The sequence below is a fragment of the Bubalus bubalis genome, chromosome 9 (assembly GCF_019923935.1).
Source record: "Bubalus bubalis isolate 160015118507 breed Murrah chromosome 9, NDDB_SH_1, whole genome shotgun sequence".
In the NCBI taxonomy this organism is placed as follows: domain Eukaryota; kingdom Metazoa; phylum Chordata; class Mammalia; order Artiodactyla; family Bovidae; genus Bubalus; species Bubalus bubalis.
Window position 1 is genome coordinate 12,220,299 of NC_059165.1, and position 19,919 is coordinate 12,240,217.

The following is a 19,919-nucleotide window of genomic DNA, read 5'->3' on the forward strand; positions in this document are numbered from 1 at the left end:
AATCTTTTTAGCCAAATTAGATGACTTTAAATGTGGCTTATTTGTATTTAATCTAATTTGTGTAAAAAATGTGAATATCAATAAATCTCTCTTTCCTTCTTTACTCAGAAATAGTGGCAGGAGGATCATTTTCACTTTTTGACAGACTTCATTTGAAATCTTGTCTCATGATGACTCCTAAAAATATCATTTGTTTCAGGAAGAAAGAAGGCAGAGATGTCATTGAAGTGACAAGCTGGCCATGCAGATAATGTCTATGTTCTGTACAACCACTTCGGGAACATTACAGTCAAGAAACCTGTGTTGGAAAAAAAAAAAAAAAACGAATAATTCTGTGTACACCTGTATCTCCAAAAGCTTACTTTTTGACATTGCTCATAGAGTAACCTAAGTCAGGATGACTTATATGCTAAGCAAATAATGAGTTTCCAAATAATAATTTAAATGAGTACAAATAAAGTGTTATGTCAAAAATGTTTAATAATGATATATAACCACCAATGAGAAAGAATATTTTCTAAGCTCCACAGAGGTTATGCTTATTTCATTGACCAACACAGATCTAGTGTTTTAGTCGCTAAGTCGTGTCGGACTCTTTGCGACCCCATGGACTGTAGCCCGCCAGGCTTCTCTGTCCATGGGATTTTCCAGGCAAGAATACTGGAGTGTGTTGCTATTTCCTCCTCTAAATATAGATCTAGGCCCAAACATAACATTGAAGCTTCATAAATATTTGTTGAATTATTTAATTAACATTTTTGATGTACAGTTGGTGTACAGAGGATCTGCTATTTATCTCTCTGATAAAAAAAAATTCTATAATTAAATCTATAAGCATTTCCTTGATAATTTTAGAATCAGAATAAGAAGATTCACTGCTTGATGAGCCAGGAAGCTGTGATGGACAGCTTCATCCTTGATGGAGAGGTGGGATTGCAAGAAGATCAGAATACTCTGGTGGTTGTAAGGATTCTCTCTCTGGGGGCAAAGATAAACAGAAAGTTTGGGCTACTCTTTTCTAGGTTCTCAGCAAATCTCCCTATCTGTAAGTATCATTTTCCTTTGACTGCAGAAGAGTACAGCTGACTGAGGTTTCTGTTTTCTTAAGTTACACTCACACTTATTCATTACTTCTTGATTCTGAACCCCAGTAAAACCAAGTCTCTCAGCAACATATTCAGAAACCCTCTCTTGAATGACATCCTAAATTGGCAAATCTCTTCAATGCATCCACTCCTAAAAATTTTGCACTTCAAGTTCAGTCACTGCTATGTCTGATGTTCTGTTAAGGCAACGGTTTTGAAAAGGCAATAGCAAGCAAATGAGGTGAGATATAGTATTAACTTCTGGTTACATCACATTAAAATAAACCTCAAGGTTCATTTTAATGTAATATTCACTTTTCTATATTTTATTATATTAAGATATAAGTCATCTTGATAGGTCCTGGAATTTTGAAAATGTTAAGAATTTTGACATGAATACATAAAGGTATATGTTTAGTACATTCTCTATATGAAAGTATATCTAAATGGGAATACATTTTTCCATTTGCTATTTATTCAATCTCTTTTCTATTTCTTTTTCCTCTCTTTATGTTTTCTGGGGGGTTGGTGGGGATGATATTCACTCACCAGTAGATCCAGACAATAGACAAAAAAGAAAAATAAAAGGGTTGATTGAACCATAATTCATTGAGTTTCAATAGCTTATTCCCAGGTTATACATTAGCCTTATTATCATGTTCATTTTTTGAACATTTTTCTTGCTTAACTTAAAGGAAGAAATTGACTTAAAACAAAAAGTGAATTTCTTTCTATCTAATAATTTTCTCTACAGTATAGCAATTGTTCTATTTTCCACAATCCTGTATAACTTTTTGAAATATCTGGAAAGTAATTTCTAGATCTCAAAATGACTGAAATTGCAAGCTTAATTTCTATTTTAGCACACGATGCATTGGTGCCATATTTGTATAACCTGTTAATTTTCTATTCTATTAACTACATATCATATGAGAATTCCCAGTGACTTTAAATGGCTAACTGCAGTCAGACAAAATGTTACAGTGAATAAATGAAGTATATACACAAATCTGTAGCAAGAACAGGGGAAAAATAACTTTAAACCAGCAAAAGAATAGCAGCAGGTACAGATGCTGCTGCTGCTGCTGCTGCTGCTAAGTCGCTTCAGTCGTGTCCGACTCTGTGCAACCCCATAGAAGGCAGCCCACCAGGCTCCCCCGTCCCTGGGATTCTCCAGGCAAAAATACTGGAGTGGGTTGCCATTTCCGTCTCCAATGCATGAAAGTGAAAAGTCAAAGTGAAGTTGTTCAGTCGTGTCCAACTCTTAGCGACCCCATGGACTGCAGCCTACCAGGCTCCTCCATCCATGGGATTTTCCAGACAAGAGTACTGGAGTGGGGTGCCATTGCCTTCTCCACAAGTACAGATACCTCCCTCCAAAGAGAAGAATATCAAGATTACTTTTCTCTGCTTCAGAATAGCACCAACTCCAGTAAGTTTCACCACCATTAGCTGCAAATGTCCCCAAGCCTGCTGACCATGGATGGTTGCTATTTTGTATATTACATCTTTACAAAAGTGTGGAGGTTTGCCAATCCATACTATTATTTCTAACGGTAGTTAAGCTACAGTGTCATCATGTTCCTGAGACAGAACATGAGCCGTGTTGTGGTCATGGAGGAAAATATTTGTTTTCCAAGTTGTTTTTGCCCTGAGAATTGATGAGATCACCCCCAAAGGCTATATAGAAAAACAGTAATTTATGTGCAACTTTCTAGTACAGTTCTTTCTCAACTTATGATGGCATTACACATCTCAATAAACCCCACTGTGAGTTGAAAATATAAGTGAAAAATACATTTAACACACCTAACTGATCAAACACCATAAGTGAGCCTAGCCTACCTTAAACGTGCTCAGGATACTTACATTAGCCTACAGGTGGACGAAGTCATGGAACACACAGCCTGTTTTATAATAAAGTGGTAAAGGTCTCAGGTAGATTGTAGACTATCGTCCTGAAAGTGAAAACCAGAAGAGTTGCATCGGGACAGAACTGCTGCCGGTTTACTGGTGGTTTACCCTTGTGATTGCACGGCTGCCGCTGCAGCATCAGGAGAGAGGTGCACACCATGTATCACGGCCCAGAAAAGCTCAAAGTACACTTTCTACTGAATGTGCAACTATAAAGTTGAACACTTGTAACTTGACCCTTCTTAAGCCAGGGACCACCTCTACACATCAGTACCTATATCTCACCCATGTTTGAAAAATAAAATCCTTGACACACTCACACCCAATCTAGCTTTTTGGCTCAGTTATTTACAGAAAATGTCCTTCAAATGATACTCAGAAATGATACTTCTCTCACTGCCTCCTCCCTCCTCTCTCCACTACTCTCTCCATTCTCCTCCACTCCACTCCACTCCACAGAGTGATGCCTCATAGGTCACTGCACATTTACCCTTGCTGAACTCTGCAAACAATTGTCCATTCTCATTTTACTTGGTCTCTCAGCCACACTTGCTGCCTGTATTTTCCACATTTATCCTCATTTAAGGTGAGCAAGATCATCCAGAGACATGCAGTTTTAGAAAATACCAAAACTCCAGAGATTTATTTTTACTTTAAAAGTGAGAAACAAACTTCACTTCATATTAAATAAATCATGAGGCATGGTGTCTCTCAGTTGCCCAAAGACATATGATCACAGTCACAGAGTGCATCCGGAATATCTGAAGGGAAGATAGGGACTCTACAACTCAGAAGGACTGTAGTGAATCTCACTTACAGATTAGCTACATGCATTGCAGCTTTTCTATGTGTGATTAGTGGATTACTGTGAACCCAGGTCTCCCATATTGCAGGCAGACTCTTTACTCTCTGAGCCACCAAGGAAGCCAATATATTATCTACCTTAAATCAAATAACTCATTTAGGGGAGCAAAAGGTTTTAAAATTGGTTCCTACAATACCAATTATTAACTATGCCAAAGTCTTTGACTGTGTGGATCACAATAAACCATGGAAAATTCTGAAAGAGATGGGAATACCAGACCACCTGACCTGCCTCTTGAGAAATCTGTATGCAGGTCAGGAATCAACAGTTAGAACTGGACATGGAACAACAGACTGGTTCCAAATAGGAAAAGGAGTACGTCAAGGCTGTATATTGTCACCCTGCTTATTTAACTTATATGCAGAGTACATCATGAGAAACACTGGGCTGGAAGAAGCACAAGCTGGAATCAAGATTGCCGGGAGAAATATCAATAACCTCAGATATGCAGATGACATCACCCTTATGGCAGAAAGTGAAGAAGAATTAAAGAGCTTTCTGATGAAAGTGAAAGAAGAGAGTGAAAAATTTGGCTTAAAGCTCAACATTCAGAAAACTAATATCATGGCATCCAGTCCCATCACTTCATGGTAAATAGATGGGGAAACAGTGACAGAGTTTATTTTGGGGGGCTCCAAAATCACTGCAGATGGTGACTGCAGCCATGAAATTAAAAGACACTTGCTCCTTGTAAGGAAAGTTATGACCAACCTAGACAGCATATTAAAAAGGAGAGACATTATTTTGCCAACAAAGGTCTGTCTAGTCAAAGCTATGGTTTTTCCAGTAGTTTTGTATGGATGTAAGAGTTGGACTATAAAGAAGGCTGAGTGCTGAAGTATTGATGCTTTTGAACTGTGGTGTTGGAGAAGACTCTTGAGAGTCCCTTGGACTGCAAGGAGATCCAACCAGTCCATCCTAAAGGAGATCAGTCCTGACTGAGTTTTCATTGAAAGGACTGATGTTGAAGCTGAAATTCCAATACTTTGGCCACCTGATGTGAAGAGCTGACTCATTTGAAAAGACCCTGATGCTGGGAAAGATTGAAGGTGGGAGGAGAAGGGGATGACAGAGGATGAGATGGTTGGATGGCATCACTGACTCAATGGACATGGGTTTGGGTGGACTCCAGGAGTTGGTGATGGACAGGGAGGCCTGGAGTGCTGTGGTCCATGGGGTCGCAAAGAGTCGGACACCACTGAGTGACTGAACTGACTGACTGACAATACCAATGTATTGAAGTTTCAAGTAAAATTTTCTTCTGTTCAAGAATAAATGACATGGCCCCAGACTTGAAGACAAATTGGTTTGAGGTAACTCACATTCTAAAGAAATATGATAATTAGGACTAGGTTCCAGCTCCACAGATAACTAAGAAGAAACAAAACCAGGCCTAATTCCTTCAGAGGCTTTTGCCTATAAATAGTTTAAAATATTTTATTTTTCAGAGTGGTGTAAGGTTCACAGAAAAATTGAGCAGAAGGAAGAGATTTCCTATTTATGTCATTGCCACACATGTATACCCCTTCCTCATTATCAACATCCCCCTTCCCACAGAGTTGTACCTTTGTAACAACTGATGAATCTGTGTTGACATGTAATTATCTCTGTGAAATGTAAAAGTGTAAAAGGTCTGTGTCTAGATCCCATTTTTGCCGGTGGATGTCCAATTGTTCCAGCATCATTTGTTGAAAAGACTACCTTTTCTTCATCTAATTGCCTTTGCTCCTTTATCACAGGTCAGTTGATTATATAGGAGAAGGCAATGGCACCCCACTCCAGTACTCTTGCCTGGAGAATCCCATGGACGGAGGAGCCTGGTAGGCTGCAGTCCATGGGGTCACGAAGAGTCAGACATGACTGAGCAACTTAACTTTCACTTTTCACTGTCATGCATTGGAGAAGGAAATGGCAACCCACTCCAGTGTTCTTGCCTGGAGAATCCCAGGGACAGTGGAGCATGGTGGGCTGCCGTCTATGGGTTGCACAGAGTCAGACACGACTGAAGCAACTTAGCAGCAGCAGCAGCAGCAGCAGCAGTTGATTATATTTATGCAAGTTGATTTCTGGACCCTTTGTTCCTTTGACCTATTTGCCTCTTCTTTCACCAATACCACACTGCCTTGATTACTGTAGCTTCATAGTTAAGTCTTAAAGTTGAATAGTATCAGCTCCAACACTGTTCTTCTCATTCAACATTGCATATATTCTGGATCTATACATATTTTTTAAGCTTGGTCTATATTTCTGTGATCCTCTAATCTTTATCTCCAGGCTTAACTTCTTTGCTTATTCTGAAATTTTATCTATTCAACTTCTACTTGACATCTTAATTTGGATGTGCTTAGTTGCTCAGTCATGTCCAATTCTTTACAACCCTGTGGACTGTAGCCTGCCAGGCTCCTCTGTCCATAGGATTCTCTAGACAAGAATACTGGAGTGGGTAGCCATGCCCTCCTCCAGGGGATCTTCCTGACCCAGGGATCAAACCCAGCCCCCACCCCACCCCCCACATTACAGGCAGATCCTTTACTATCTGAGCAACCAGGGAAGCCCTCTTAATTTGGATAGACATCTAAAATTTAATGGGACCAAAATGTAACTCTTGATATCTGTCCCTTTACCCAGACTGGCTTCTCTACACATCTTTCTCATATCAGTACATGGCACCATGATTCACCAAGTACACAAGCCAAAAACCTAGGCATCATCCTTGATTTCTCCCTTTCAGCTCTTTTTTCAGTCCTACCCAGCATATGGCTAGACAACAAGTCTTATCAACTCTACCCCAAACCCAAATATTTCTCACTCTACTCAGTGGAAAAACTCTTTGTCAATCCAATCATTCTCACACAGCTAAACTCAAAGTGTTGGCCAAGCTATGATTCCATCTAAATCCTAGAGTGCTGTTCCAAAGTTGTTGGCAAATTCAGTTCCTGGTGGTTACAGGATGAAAGCCCCTATTTTCTTGAAGACTGTTGACTAAGAACCATTCTCAGCTTCTAAACGCTGTCCTTTGTTCCTTCCCTGTGGTCCTTTAACACATGGTAGTTGCTCCATTTAGGCCCGTGGAGAATGTCTCTATCTTTGCAAATTTCTGAGCTCCTCTGTCTATGACCTCTAAGTCCAACTTTGAAGGGCTTATGCACTTAGGTCAGATTCATCTTATTAATCACTGAATATTAAAATCAACTGATTTGAGATCTTAACTACATCTACAAAATCGCTTTATAGTATCTAGACTCATGTTTGCTTAAACAACTGGAAGAAATTATATGTAGAGTAGGTACCAGAAACCTTGCTGACCACTGTAGAATCCTGACTACCATGCACATCCTCTTCATCATTTAGGTTTCAGCCCAACGTCACCTCCTTTGCAACTCCTAAGTACTCTGACTAAATGAGTTCTTGGGAACCCTAAGCACCCTGATTAAATGAATTCTCCCTCTCCCCCATTATTCTTTATACCATATCCTGTTTCGTATTTTCTAATATAAAATAGACTCTAACATACATTAGCTCATGGTAGGCACTGAAGAAATATTTGATGTATTAAATAATAGATTAAAGTAAAATAGCTTAAGTCTGATTGTATTAAATGGAGTTCTGAGTAGGGAGCAGCAGAAGACTTAATCCAACAAATACATAAGTGTATTAAAGGATATTACATAGGCCATTGAACCTCTAAGTAATCTGGAGAACCCAGCTTGGAGTATACTTCAAAAAAAAAAAAAAAAAAACAGCACCTGCATCTCCCTGCTCAGCAGACTACATCACTGCAGTCCCTGGACACAGACAATGAAGCTCACAACTGATGGTCATAAAGGAATCTTCCCTAGACTCGCTTCTGTCTCTACTACCTCTGAAACATAGCAGTCTCTTTGCCGTACTTCCCACCATCATCAGAATGAAACGTTCACCACACCTCCCTCACAGCCCTCATAACAGAAATCTCAACAAGGTACATTCAGTAAACAAAGGTGAGTCTAAACAACTGCACCCAAACCATGAAAGAATTTGTCATACAACTTCTAACTTATTATTTTAGTGTATTTTCTATCTTTCCCACAAATAAACTGTATAGTTGAAATTATATATACAATTTCATACTTTACTCTTTACTTAGCAATTTATCACAAGCATTGTAAAAAATCACTGCATACCATAACCTTCCACTACAAGCTGGACATTGGAATCTTATACAATTTTGCTTTAATAAATAGGGCTATAATAAAACTGTTTTTCATGCTTTTACCTTACTTTTCTTAGCAAAGATTCCTAGAAATTACAATTAAAGATTGGTATTAGTTGTTCAGTTGGGTCTGACTCTTTGTGACCCCATAGACTGTAGCCCACCAGGCTCCTCTGTCCATTAGGATTTCCCAGGCAAGAATACTGGAGTGGGTTGCCATTTCCTTCTCCAGGGGATCTTCCTAACCGAGGGACCAAATCTGAGTTCTGTATTGGCAGGTGCATTCTATACCAATTGAACTACCAAATTACAATAAATGAGTTTAAAAGTATGAACATTTGCATGCTCAGTCACGAAGTCATGTCCAACTCTTTGTGACTGTGACCCTAAGGATTGTAGCCTGCCAGGCTCCTCTGTCCACGGGATTTTCCAGCAAGAATACTGGAGTGGGTTACCATTTCCTCCTCCAGGGAACTGAACCCACACCTCCTGTATCTCCTGCACTGGCAGGCAGAGTCTTTACCATTAGCACCACCTGAACATTTTATTTCTTTTTTAATATGTTGACAAACTACTAAAAAGTGTGATTGCCAGTGTGTAAGAACACCTTGTCCAATACATCTTTATCAACTTTATGCATCATAATTTTAATACTTGCTAATTTGACAAGCAAAATAAAAATATGTCAAAATATTACCCATTGTTATTGTTCACCTGCACAATGAGAACAAGAACAGTATCTGATACAACTCATGTATCTCCAATGTCTGGCTCAGTGGTTGGGCATATAACAGGTGTTCAATAAATATTTATCAATGGATATTTTTGAATGAACATCTTAATTTGCTGTTTTGGTTGTTATTCAGGTTCAACACTGTTTGCATGTATACTTTTGCACTTACTTTTCCTCTTATAAATGAACTTTTCATATTCTTCATCAATTACCTACTGGGATCTTAGTGGTAAAGCATCCCCATGCCAATGCAGGAGATGCAGGAGGCATGGGTTCAATTCCCTGGAGGAGGAAACAGCAACCCACTCCAGTATTCCAGTATTCTTGCCTGGAAAATTCCATGTACTGAGGAGCATGGTGGGCTACTGTCTGTGGGGTCACAAAGAGTTGGACACAACTGAGCGACTGAGCATGCAGGATCTTAGTTTGCTTTTTTATTTTTATTTTATTTTATTTTTTAACTTTACAATATTGTATTTGTTTTGACATATATCAACATGAATCTGCCACAGGTATACACGTGTTCCCCATCCTGAACCCTCCTCCCTCCTCCCTCCTCGTACCATCCCTCTGGGTCGTCCCAGTGCACCAACCCCAAGCATCCAGTATCGTGCATTGAACCTGGACTGGCGACTCATTTCATATATGATATTATACATGTTTCAATGCCATTCTCCCAAATCATCCCTCCCTCTCCCTCTCCCACAGAGTCCAAAAGACTGTTCTATACATCAGTGTCTCTTTTGCTGTCTCGTATACAGGGTTATTGTTACCATCTTTCTAAATTCCATACATATGTGTTACTATACTGTATTGGTGTTTTTCTTTCTGGCTTACTTCACTCTGTATAATAGGATCTTAGTTTTTATAATTAAGATATGGTAGTTAGTAATATTCATGCACCAAGTCACATAAAATCAAGTTAGAAAACAAAAGACCATCAGATGCAAAGATAGCTTTAAAGAAAAACAGTTTGAATTGCAGTCTTCAACATTCAACTGCTTATGTCAATCCAAGTAAATAAAAATAAGTGACATGAAGGAAAACAATAATAATTAGTAAGGATAAAATGCTATTTGTAACTGTAATTTACAGAGAATATTTTATGCATATTTGTTTGTTTGTTCAGTCACTAAGTCATGTTTAACTCTTTGCAACCCAATGGACAGCAGCACGCCAGTCTCCTGTCCTTCACTGTCTCCTGGAGTTTGCTCAAATTCATGTCCATTTAGTCAGTGATGTTATCTAACCATCTCACTCTCTGTTGCCTTCTTCTCCTTTTGCCTTAGATCTTTCCCAGCATCAGAGTCTTTTCCAATGATTCGGCTCTCTACATCAAATGGCCAAAGTATTGGAGTTCAACTTCAGCATCAGTCCTTTCAATGGATATTCAGGGTTGATTTCCTTTCGGATTGACTGGTTTGATCTTGCAATCCAAGGGACTCTCATGAGTCTTCTCCAGCACCACAGTTCGAAGGTATCAGTTCTTCAGTGCTTAGCCTTCTTTATGGTCCAAATCTTACATCCATACATGACTACTAGAAAAACCATAGCTCTGACCATATGCATATAGAATACTTTAAAATGCATTGCATTCTAGGTCACAACATTCATGGCGAATGTTTCAAGCTGATTCCTTCACCTGGAGATGCTTTCTTGAGCCTATTGAAGGCACCTCTACTGGGCCCTTCTGACCTCAAACTCCATAATATGAATGACATATTCTGTTCCTTTGCTTGTTTGCATCTGTTTGTCTTGCTGTCACTCTTAGACTTTCACCATCTGAATCCCTTAACTCTCTCTTTTCGCCAAGACCAAAAACAGATCTATTCTTGCATGCTGTCTCTTGTGAGATCTACCTACTCCATGAGAAACACTCCCAATTCCTTTATTCTATTAAATTTTGGGGTAGAAGCTGACTTCCATCCTGCAATCATAGATGACATTAGTTTATCAGGTAAGAGTCAGGCAGTCCTCTCAACTCTTGTTTCTCCCTTATTGTCTGAGATGTAGGTAGGGATTTTTTTTTTCTCACAAAGAAATGTTTTCACAAAGCCCTTCTCACTCTTGTCTGACATCTCTCTACAATATTGAACTGGCCCAAAGATCCAAGAGTCATGCGTATGCTTCTAGATACTTTTCTTTGTAACATCAGAATATGAGGATTTAGCTCACACTCACTCTGGCATTGAAAATCAATTGTACTGATGACTTAGGAAAACTTGAGGCTGGAAAGATCATCTTCACACATTCAACTGAAACAGTATATGATCAGAAATGAACATAACTTTCTCTGATGAACTAAAAACCAGGCAAGCCCAAGCACAGAATACAATAGATAATTCTATGTACACTATATGGCACAGCTTCAAAAATTAAAAGGAGAAAGGCTAGGAGAAAAAGAAAGAGAAAGAGAAGAAGCAACAGCAAAATAAACATAGTCTTCCAGGAAATGTCAAAAGCATTCCTAAAGACATTTCTTTACAAGAAACAGCTTTGGACCAATCATTTGGCAGATCATATGCAGTAGCAATTTCACAAGAAAAGAACAGTTGCCTCAAATCAGGCTTTTTTCTCTATGTGGTGAAAAAAAGATAGAAACCCATCTTTCATCATAATTTCTAATTAAGCAAACCGAATTTAAATTCAGAGAGCCAAGGAACTGTTCATAGAGTCCAATAACTCAGCTTCCTAGGACACAAAGCAGAGTGGAGAAAAGTGGGAAATAGATCTAGAAGGGTAAATAGGAGGTGACCAGCCCATTAATGAAGTTTGTGGAACGTTTCTAATACAGCCAAGATCTTAGAACTGGACATCAGAATTTAGCATTTGCAACAGAAATATGTCACCTACTATGCCCCAGCTAGTATTACAGTCAATATGTAATATGTTATAATGGCAAGCGTAATCCAGACTTGATTTCTTGAATGGAAGTTAAAATGTTCCGTCAATCTGGAAAATAAAATATAGGCTCATTCATTGTGAAATGGTCACGTTAATTCTGTTTAATGATAGTGTACTGATTAAAGGATGGCACTTTTTAACAATCTAAGCAAGTTTAAGATTTACAGTCTTAAAACAGCCCAACACCTGGACCATTTCACCTCATAGTAATGGGGCTAATCTAGCCCATGTAAAACCATGGAAACACACAAAGAGAAGAATTCTTTTACCTAAGGTTTCACAACTGTGGAAATCAAGAAAATATACAAAGCTAAGGCACATAAGAAAATGGACATCAGACCAATAATCTGAAAGCCAAGAAGGTGACGAAAGTCGAAGATAAGGAGAACACGTAAGTAATCCATCGTAAATGCCTCTAACAGAACTGGCTTTCCAGGATTTCGAAGGAAAGGAAACTTTTGGCCAAAGTACAAATCTTTTAGAACTGAATTTATCTGCCCAATTAAGAAAAAAGAGCACAAAAGAGAAGATGCCTGATGACTTTCCATTTCTCATGAGACTTGACTATACTTTGTAAAATTCGCTTCTGTTAGATTTACCAGTATTCATTCAATAAATTTACTTTTATTTGAGACAAAGTGAGTATATACTTTTTCTTACAACCAAACAACCAGTGTAACTAGGATATTGAATGACTGCTATTAGAATTTCTAGCCTACCAAAATTTATAGGGAACGTAAGTGAAAATAAATCATTGATACAAACATAAGATAAAATCCTAAAACTTTTGGAAGAAAACATGTGAGAAAATCTTTGTGATCTTGAGTGAGACAAAGATCTTTTAAATACAACAAAATATAATCCATTAAAAAAACAGATAAATCAGACTTCTAAATTAAAATATATGTATACCTATGGCTGATTCATGTTGTATTTGACAGAGAATAACAAAATTCTGTAAAGCAATTATCCTTCAATTAAAAAATAATTAAAAAAAAAACCTTTTGCCCGTCAAAATACATCATTAAGAAAATGAAAAAGTAAGTCACAAATTGGAAGAAATTTTTCAAACTATATATCTGATAGAGGACTTGTATCCCAAATACATAAAGGATTTTTTAATTCAATAACAAGAATGAAAACAACTCAATTAAAAATATTTGAATAGACACACCAAAGGAAATATAAGAATGGTTAATAGGCACATGAAAATACGTTAAACATAATTAGTCTTTACAAAAATGCAAATAAAAATTACGGTGAGATACCACATCACATCCACTAGAATGAAATATTAGAAAGACAGATAATAAACATCATGAGCATGTAGAGAAACTGGAACTCTCCTCATACATAGAAAACCAAAAGTAGTTTCTTAAAATATTAAACATAAATTGGCCCACACAACTACACTCCTAGGAACCTACCCAAGAGAAATTAAAATATATATCAACACAAACGCTTATATTAAAATGTTCATATCAGCATTATTCATAATAGTCAAAAAGTGGTAAACTTCCAAATATCCATCAGTGGAAAAACAAAATGTAACATATTCATACAATGTATTATTATTCAACAATAAGAAGAGACAAAAGTACTGACAAATGCCAAAACTGAGATGAATCTCAAAACCATTAAGCTCAGCATAAAAAACTAGATTCAAAATATTTTATCATAAATATAAATCATATTTATATGCCATTTCTATTAAAGGAAATCTGTAGACAGAAAGTGTATCAGTGACTACCTAGAACTGATGACAAAAGCGGAGATTCACTGCAAACAGGCTTGAGGGATCAGTTGCACATGATGGAATGATCTAAAACTGGACTGTAGTGATTGCTTGCACAACTATGCATACTGACCAAAATTCCTTGAACTGCACATTTAAAAACATGTGAATTTCATATGCAAATTACACATCAATCAAGCATTTTTTCTTAATTGACCACTTATACTCAACATGGGGCTCCCCATGTCGCACTAGTGGTAAAGAACCTGACTGCCAATGCAGGAGACATAAGAGATGTGGGTTTGATCCTAGGATGGGAAGATTCCCCTGGAGGAGGGCATGGCAACCCATGCCAGTATTCTGGCCAGGAGAATCCCATGGACAGAGGAGCCTGGTGAGTCACAGTTCATGGGGTCACAAAGAGTCAGACATGACTGAGCAACTGAGCATGCATAATGAGCACTCCACATAGAACTGAAAATCCTAGCCAGAGCACTTACGCGAGAAATAAAGAAAAGGAAAAGTTAAATTGACTGTGTTTGTAGATGACATGATCTAACCTATAGAAAACCAGAAAGATTCAACCAAGAAAGTGTTAGAAGCAATAAATTAGTTCAGTAAAATTGCAGAACACGAAATAAACACACACAAAAATAGTTATGGTTCTATACACTAACAGGAAATTGCCTGAAAAAGAAATTTTAAAAGCAATTACATTTACAATAGCATCATAACAAAATACTTAGGAATAAATTTAACCAAGGAAGAGAATGACCTGTACATTGAAGACTACAAGAACTGAGGGGGAAAAAAATGAGGTGCTATTAATAAATTAAAATAATAAATAAGAAAGGTAGCCTATGTTTTTTATTTGGAAAAACTAATACTGTTAAAATCTTCATACTACCCAAAGTGACCCACAATTAAACACAAACTCTATCAACTTTTCAATGGCATTTTCACAAAAATGCCATTTGGTATTTCTGTGGAGTGCTTATTGTCCACGCTCAATTGCTCAGTCATGTCTGACTCTTTGTGACCCCATGAACTGAACCCATCAGGCTCCTTGTCCATGGGATTCTCCAGGCAAGAATACTGGCATGGGTTGCCATGCCCTCCTCCAGGGGAATCTTCCCAGCCCAGGATCAAACCCACATCTCTTATGTCTCCTGCACTGGCAGTCAGGTTCTTTACCACTAGGCCATATAGTGATATGCCATTTCACAAAAACACCATCAAACTACCACACAATGGCACTCATCTCACACACTAGCAAAGTAATGCTCAAAATTCTCCAAGCCAGGCTTCAACAGTACGTGAACCGTGAATTTCCAGGTATTCAAGCTGGATTTAGAAAAGGCAGAGGAACTAGAGATCAAATTGCCAACATCTGTTGGATCATAGAGAAAGCAAAAGAGTTCCAGAAAAACATCTACTTCTGCTTTATTGATTACACCAAAGCCTTTGACCGTGTGGATCACAACAAGTTGTGGAAAATTCTTAAAGAGATGGGAATACCAGGACTGGTTCCAAATTGGGAAAGGAGTACATCAAGGCTGTATATCATCACCCTGCTTATTTAACTTCTATGCAGAGTACATCATGCAAAATGCCAGACTGGATGAAGCACAAGCTGGAATCAAGATTGCCAGGAGAAATATCAGGAACCTCAGATATGCAGATGACACCACCCTTATGGCAGAAAGCAAAGAGGAACTGAAGAGCCTCTTGATGAACGTGAAAGAGGAGAGTGAAAAACCTGGCATAAAACAACATTCAAAACACAAAGATCATGGCATCTGGTCCCATTGCTGCTGATGCTGCTAAGTTGCTTCAGTCTTGTCCGACTCTGTGCGACCCCATAGACGGCAGTCCACCAGGCTCCCCTGTCCCTGGGATTCTCCAGGCAAGAACACTGGAGTGGGTTGCCATTTCCTTCTCCAATGCATGAAAGTGAAAAGTGAAAGTGAAGTCACTCAGTCATGTCCGACTCTTAGCGACTCTATGGACTGCAGCCCACCAGGCTCCTCCGTCCATGGGACTTTCCAGGCAAGAGTACTGGAGTAGGGTGCCACTGCCTTCTCCCCTGGTCCCATTACTTCATGGCAAATAGATGGAGAAACAAAGGGAACAGTGACAGACTTTATCTTCTTGGGCTTCAAAATCACTGCAGATGGTGACTGTAGCCATGAAATTATGACACTTACACCTTGGAAGAAAAGCTATGACCAACCTAGACAGCATATTAAAAAGCAGAGACATTACTTTGCTGACAAGGGTCCATACAGTCAAAGATATAGTTTTTCCAATAATCATGTATGGATGTGAGAGTTGGACCATAAAGAAAGCTGAGCACCGAAGAATTGATGTCTTTGAACTGTGGTGTTGGAGAAGACTCTTGAGAGTCCCTTGGACTGCAAGGAGATGCAACCAGTCCATCCTAATGGAAATTAGTCCTGAGTATTCATTAGAAGGACTGATGCTGAAGCTGAAACTCCAATACTTTGGCCACCTGATGCGAAGAACTGACTCATTGGAAAAGACCCTGATGCTGGGAAAGATTGAAGGTGGGAGGAAAAGGGGACGACAGAGGATGAGATGGTTAGATGGCATCACTGACTCGATGGACAAGAGTTTGAGTAAACGCTGGGAGTTGGTGATGGACAGGGAGTCCGGGCATGCTGTAGTCCATGGGGTGACAAAGAGTAGGACATAACTGAGCGACTGAACTAACTGAATGTGACTGAACTGGACTGAACAATTTTGGTGCAGACATGGAGAAGAGGGAATCCTGTACACTGTTGGTGAGAATATAAATTGATACAGCCATATGAAAAAAAGTATGGAGATTCTGCAAAAAAATAAAATTAAATTAAAAAAAATAAAAATAAAATTATCCTATGATCCAGCAATCCTACTTGTGGGTATATGTTCAAAGGAAATGAAATCACTATCTCAAAGAGATATTTATACTCCTCTGTCCACTGAAGTATTATTTACCATAACCAACACATGGAAACAACCAAAGTGTTTATTAACAGATGAATGGGTAAAGAATATATGGTAAATGTACATAATATAATATTAATATTCAGCCACAAGAAAAAAGGAAATTCTGCTATTTGCAACAACATGGATTGGGTATTACACTAAGTAAAACAAGCAAGAGAAAGAAGATAGATCTCTAAGATCTCAACTGTATGTAAAATCTGAAAAGCTGAACCCAAAACAAAAGGAGAGAGTAGTGGTTACAAGGATGTGTTGGTCAAAGGCTATAAACTTTTTATTATAAGATGAATAAATTCTGGGAACCTAATATACAGTGTGTTACCTATATTTAATAATATTTCATGTATACATGAAATTTGCTAAGAGAGTAAACAAGTGTTTTCACCACAACAACAACCAAAAAAAGGTAACTGTGAAATGGTTGATGTATGAGTTAATTTATTTGTGGTAATAGTTATTTCATAATGTAAATGCACATCACATCAGCATGTACATACATACAATTTTATGTCAATTATACATCAGAAAAGCTGGCAAAAACTGACCAAAAAAAGGAATCTACTTAAAATTCTTAATATTCAATATAAGCAATATTCTCCCTTTAACAATGTTTATTTGCTTAAATTTTGACTCCCTCAAATAAATCAACCAATAAAACCTGTCAAATGTACAACAAACATAGTCTTTTTCCCAAACAATAAAAAGTAACAGAGTTAATTTCAAATCTCTTCAGATAATTTTACTGACTATCTGCCTTAAGTGTTTAAGCAGCCACATTGATTATATGATTACTGCAAGATTTAGAAGGAATTGACTGGCTAGAAACACACAAATTTGTAGACAAGCAGTTAACTCTTGACTCAAAAGTTGTAACTGAGTGTTAACAATGTTTTCTCCTTTCCATAGGTTCTTACTTTTTATCTTGTATGTATCCAATGGAGGGCAGAAGATCCTAACACTAATATTCACATAGTTTAAATGACTTTTTTGTATCAATATGACTGATCCCTAATGAAAGTGAAGATAATAATCTTTTGATTCTGATTCATGGGATAAGAAGACAGTACTTAGCCTCTAAATGACGAATACAGTTAACATGAAAAAGATAAGGCAAACCACAAAAAAAGATGGGACATATACATAAAAGAATTTAGAAACAAGGCAGAGATGTGTCTGTCTTAAATCATGTCCACTGAATCTCAGGAACTGGGCTTTACCTCCCTCTTTTCTTCATCTTTGGAGCCAGTACTCTTTGGCACTTTCCCTCAAATTACCACTTCCAGTGTGACTTCAAGAACTGCATGTCTTCAGCTGGTGGCCCAACATTCACTCTCATTTACACAGTGAGGTACAAGCTGATCCAGGACCTCAATCATTGACCGAAATTAATTTCCAGTCCCTCCCTAGGCATATACCACCAGAAGCTAAAACAGAGGTCAACAACCTGAATGAGAAATCAAAATCGGGATCAGGATAAAAAAGTACTTCAGTATATGTCAGATAACTGCAACAATTCATTAAATGTGCAAAAGGGAAACTAATGTTAGGGAATTAAACAAAATATTTAAAACCAAAATTGTACTCAAAATACTTGTATGAGTGAGTGAAAGCTGCTCAGTCGTGTCTGAGTGGAGCTTGACATGGGCTCCTCTGTCCATGGAATCCTCCAGGTAAGAATACAGGAGTGGGTTGCTATTTCCTTCTCCAGGGGATCTTTCTGACCCAGGGATTGAACCTGGGTCTCTTGCATTACAGGTGGACTGTTTACCAGCTGAGCCACCAGGATACAACAAAATACTTGTATATGAATGTTTATGGTAGCAGTATTCTCAATAGCCAAAAGGTAGAAACAACCCAAATGGCCACCAGCAGATGAGTCAATGATGGTATATACAGGTGATGGAATTTTATTCAGCCATTAAAAGGAATGAAGTACCAAAACACGCTGCAACATGGATGAATCTTGAAGACATTTTTGCTCAGTGAAAGAAACCAGACCCAAAAGGTAATATTCTATATGATTTAATCTATATAAAATACCCAGAATAGGTTAATCCATAGAGACAAAGTAAATCGGTGCCAGGAGCTGGGGGGAGGGCAGGGGGAGGGAAATAAAGAATAACTACTTAACGGGAATGAGGTTTCACTTGGAGTGATGAAAATGTCTTGAACTAGACAGAGGCTGTGGCTGCACAACGTCATGAATGTACCAAGTGCGACGGACTCATACACTTAATGGGACTCTTTTATGTGATGTGAATTTCACCTCAATTTAAAAGCAAAACAAAACGCTGATTGTAGCCATTTCTTTCTGAAACCAAAGGTATCATTCACAGTGCAAAACTAAGACTAAGTTCTCTTCCCTTCCCTTCCTTTTATAGAGGTGGCTGATAGAGGGGAAAAGGAATTTAAAGTCTCTGTGACTTCTTCAATAGAGACAAGAGTTTGGCATATTGATACACTCTGAAGTATAGATGGACATGGAAGAAGCTGAGTATCAGATAGAGCAGTAAATTACTACTTGTAACAATCAGAGAAGGATTTGGTGGGGAGAGGGAAAACAGTTCTCTGCTAAAAGACCCAAGACCATGGACAAAGGTGGCCAGTGAGAAAGTTTTGATGTGCGGATGACCAAATAACACTGAAGATCAAGGATGTCTAACATCCAAATGCATTGTATAAGTACAATGGAGTTTTCTTGGGGGGGGAGAAAAAATTATTGATTTGCTGAATTGAGCACACACACACAAAAAGAGCAAACAGATCAGATACTGGAAATGAGACCCAACAAGAATAAGAGTTTAAAGCCAGTATTAATGACCACTAAAACATGTAAATTACTCAAGAATTCCCAGAAATCTAGCTGCGGCATTGGATCTCTACAACGTATGACAACATGCTCAAGGAAATTTTATCGATGGGGTCAGAGAATGGGACTATGGGTTGGCACCTGATTACAATTTGTTAACTGCTATGCACAAATGAGGTAGGTGTATCTTGTCCACCTATTCATTAAAGCTCTCTAATTAAACATATTAAAGAGCCATTACTCAGTCACTCCATTTCATTCCCTGGGTACATATGCAAAGTTTCAAACTGAAATTGATATGCTAATAATCTTAAACCACGGATAATATTATGAGGAAAATAGGGGGGAATTTGTAGTCCCTTTAGTCTGGGTTTCTTAAAGTACAGTCTACTAAGGAACTACATTTGAAATATCCAAGATGCTTGAGACAGCTGCTAATTCCTAAGTCACATTCAGACCTAATCAGAATCTCTCTGGGAAGCCGCTAGAGACTCATATTTTAACATTCTTTTTAGATGATTCTTACACTCACCACTTCAGTTCAGTGCTCTCCAAAGTAGTGGGTAATCTCCAGGTGTTTAGAATAATCTGCTGGGATTTTAACTTCCTCATTATTCATTTTGGAGAAGGCAATGGCACCCCCACTCCAGTACTCCTGCCTGGAAAATCCCAT

At 38.1% G+C, this 19,919-nt stretch overlaps 1 long non-coding RNA gene across 4 annotated transcripts in view; it reads right to left on the reverse strand.

Moving 5' to 3' along the window:
• Nucleotides 1-16,129: 16,129 nt before the first annotated feature.
• LOC123466139 overlaps nt 16,130-19,919 on the reverse strand; it is a 61,430-nt gene continuing 57,640 nt past the window's right edge. For all 4 annotated transcript variants that reach the window (XR_006641365.1, XR_006641367.1, XR_006641366.1 and 1 more), the window contains one exon: nt 16,130-17,881. This is a non-coding gene — a long non-coding RNA (uncharacterized LOC123466139). The remainder of the gene's footprint in view (nt 17,882-19,919) is intronic.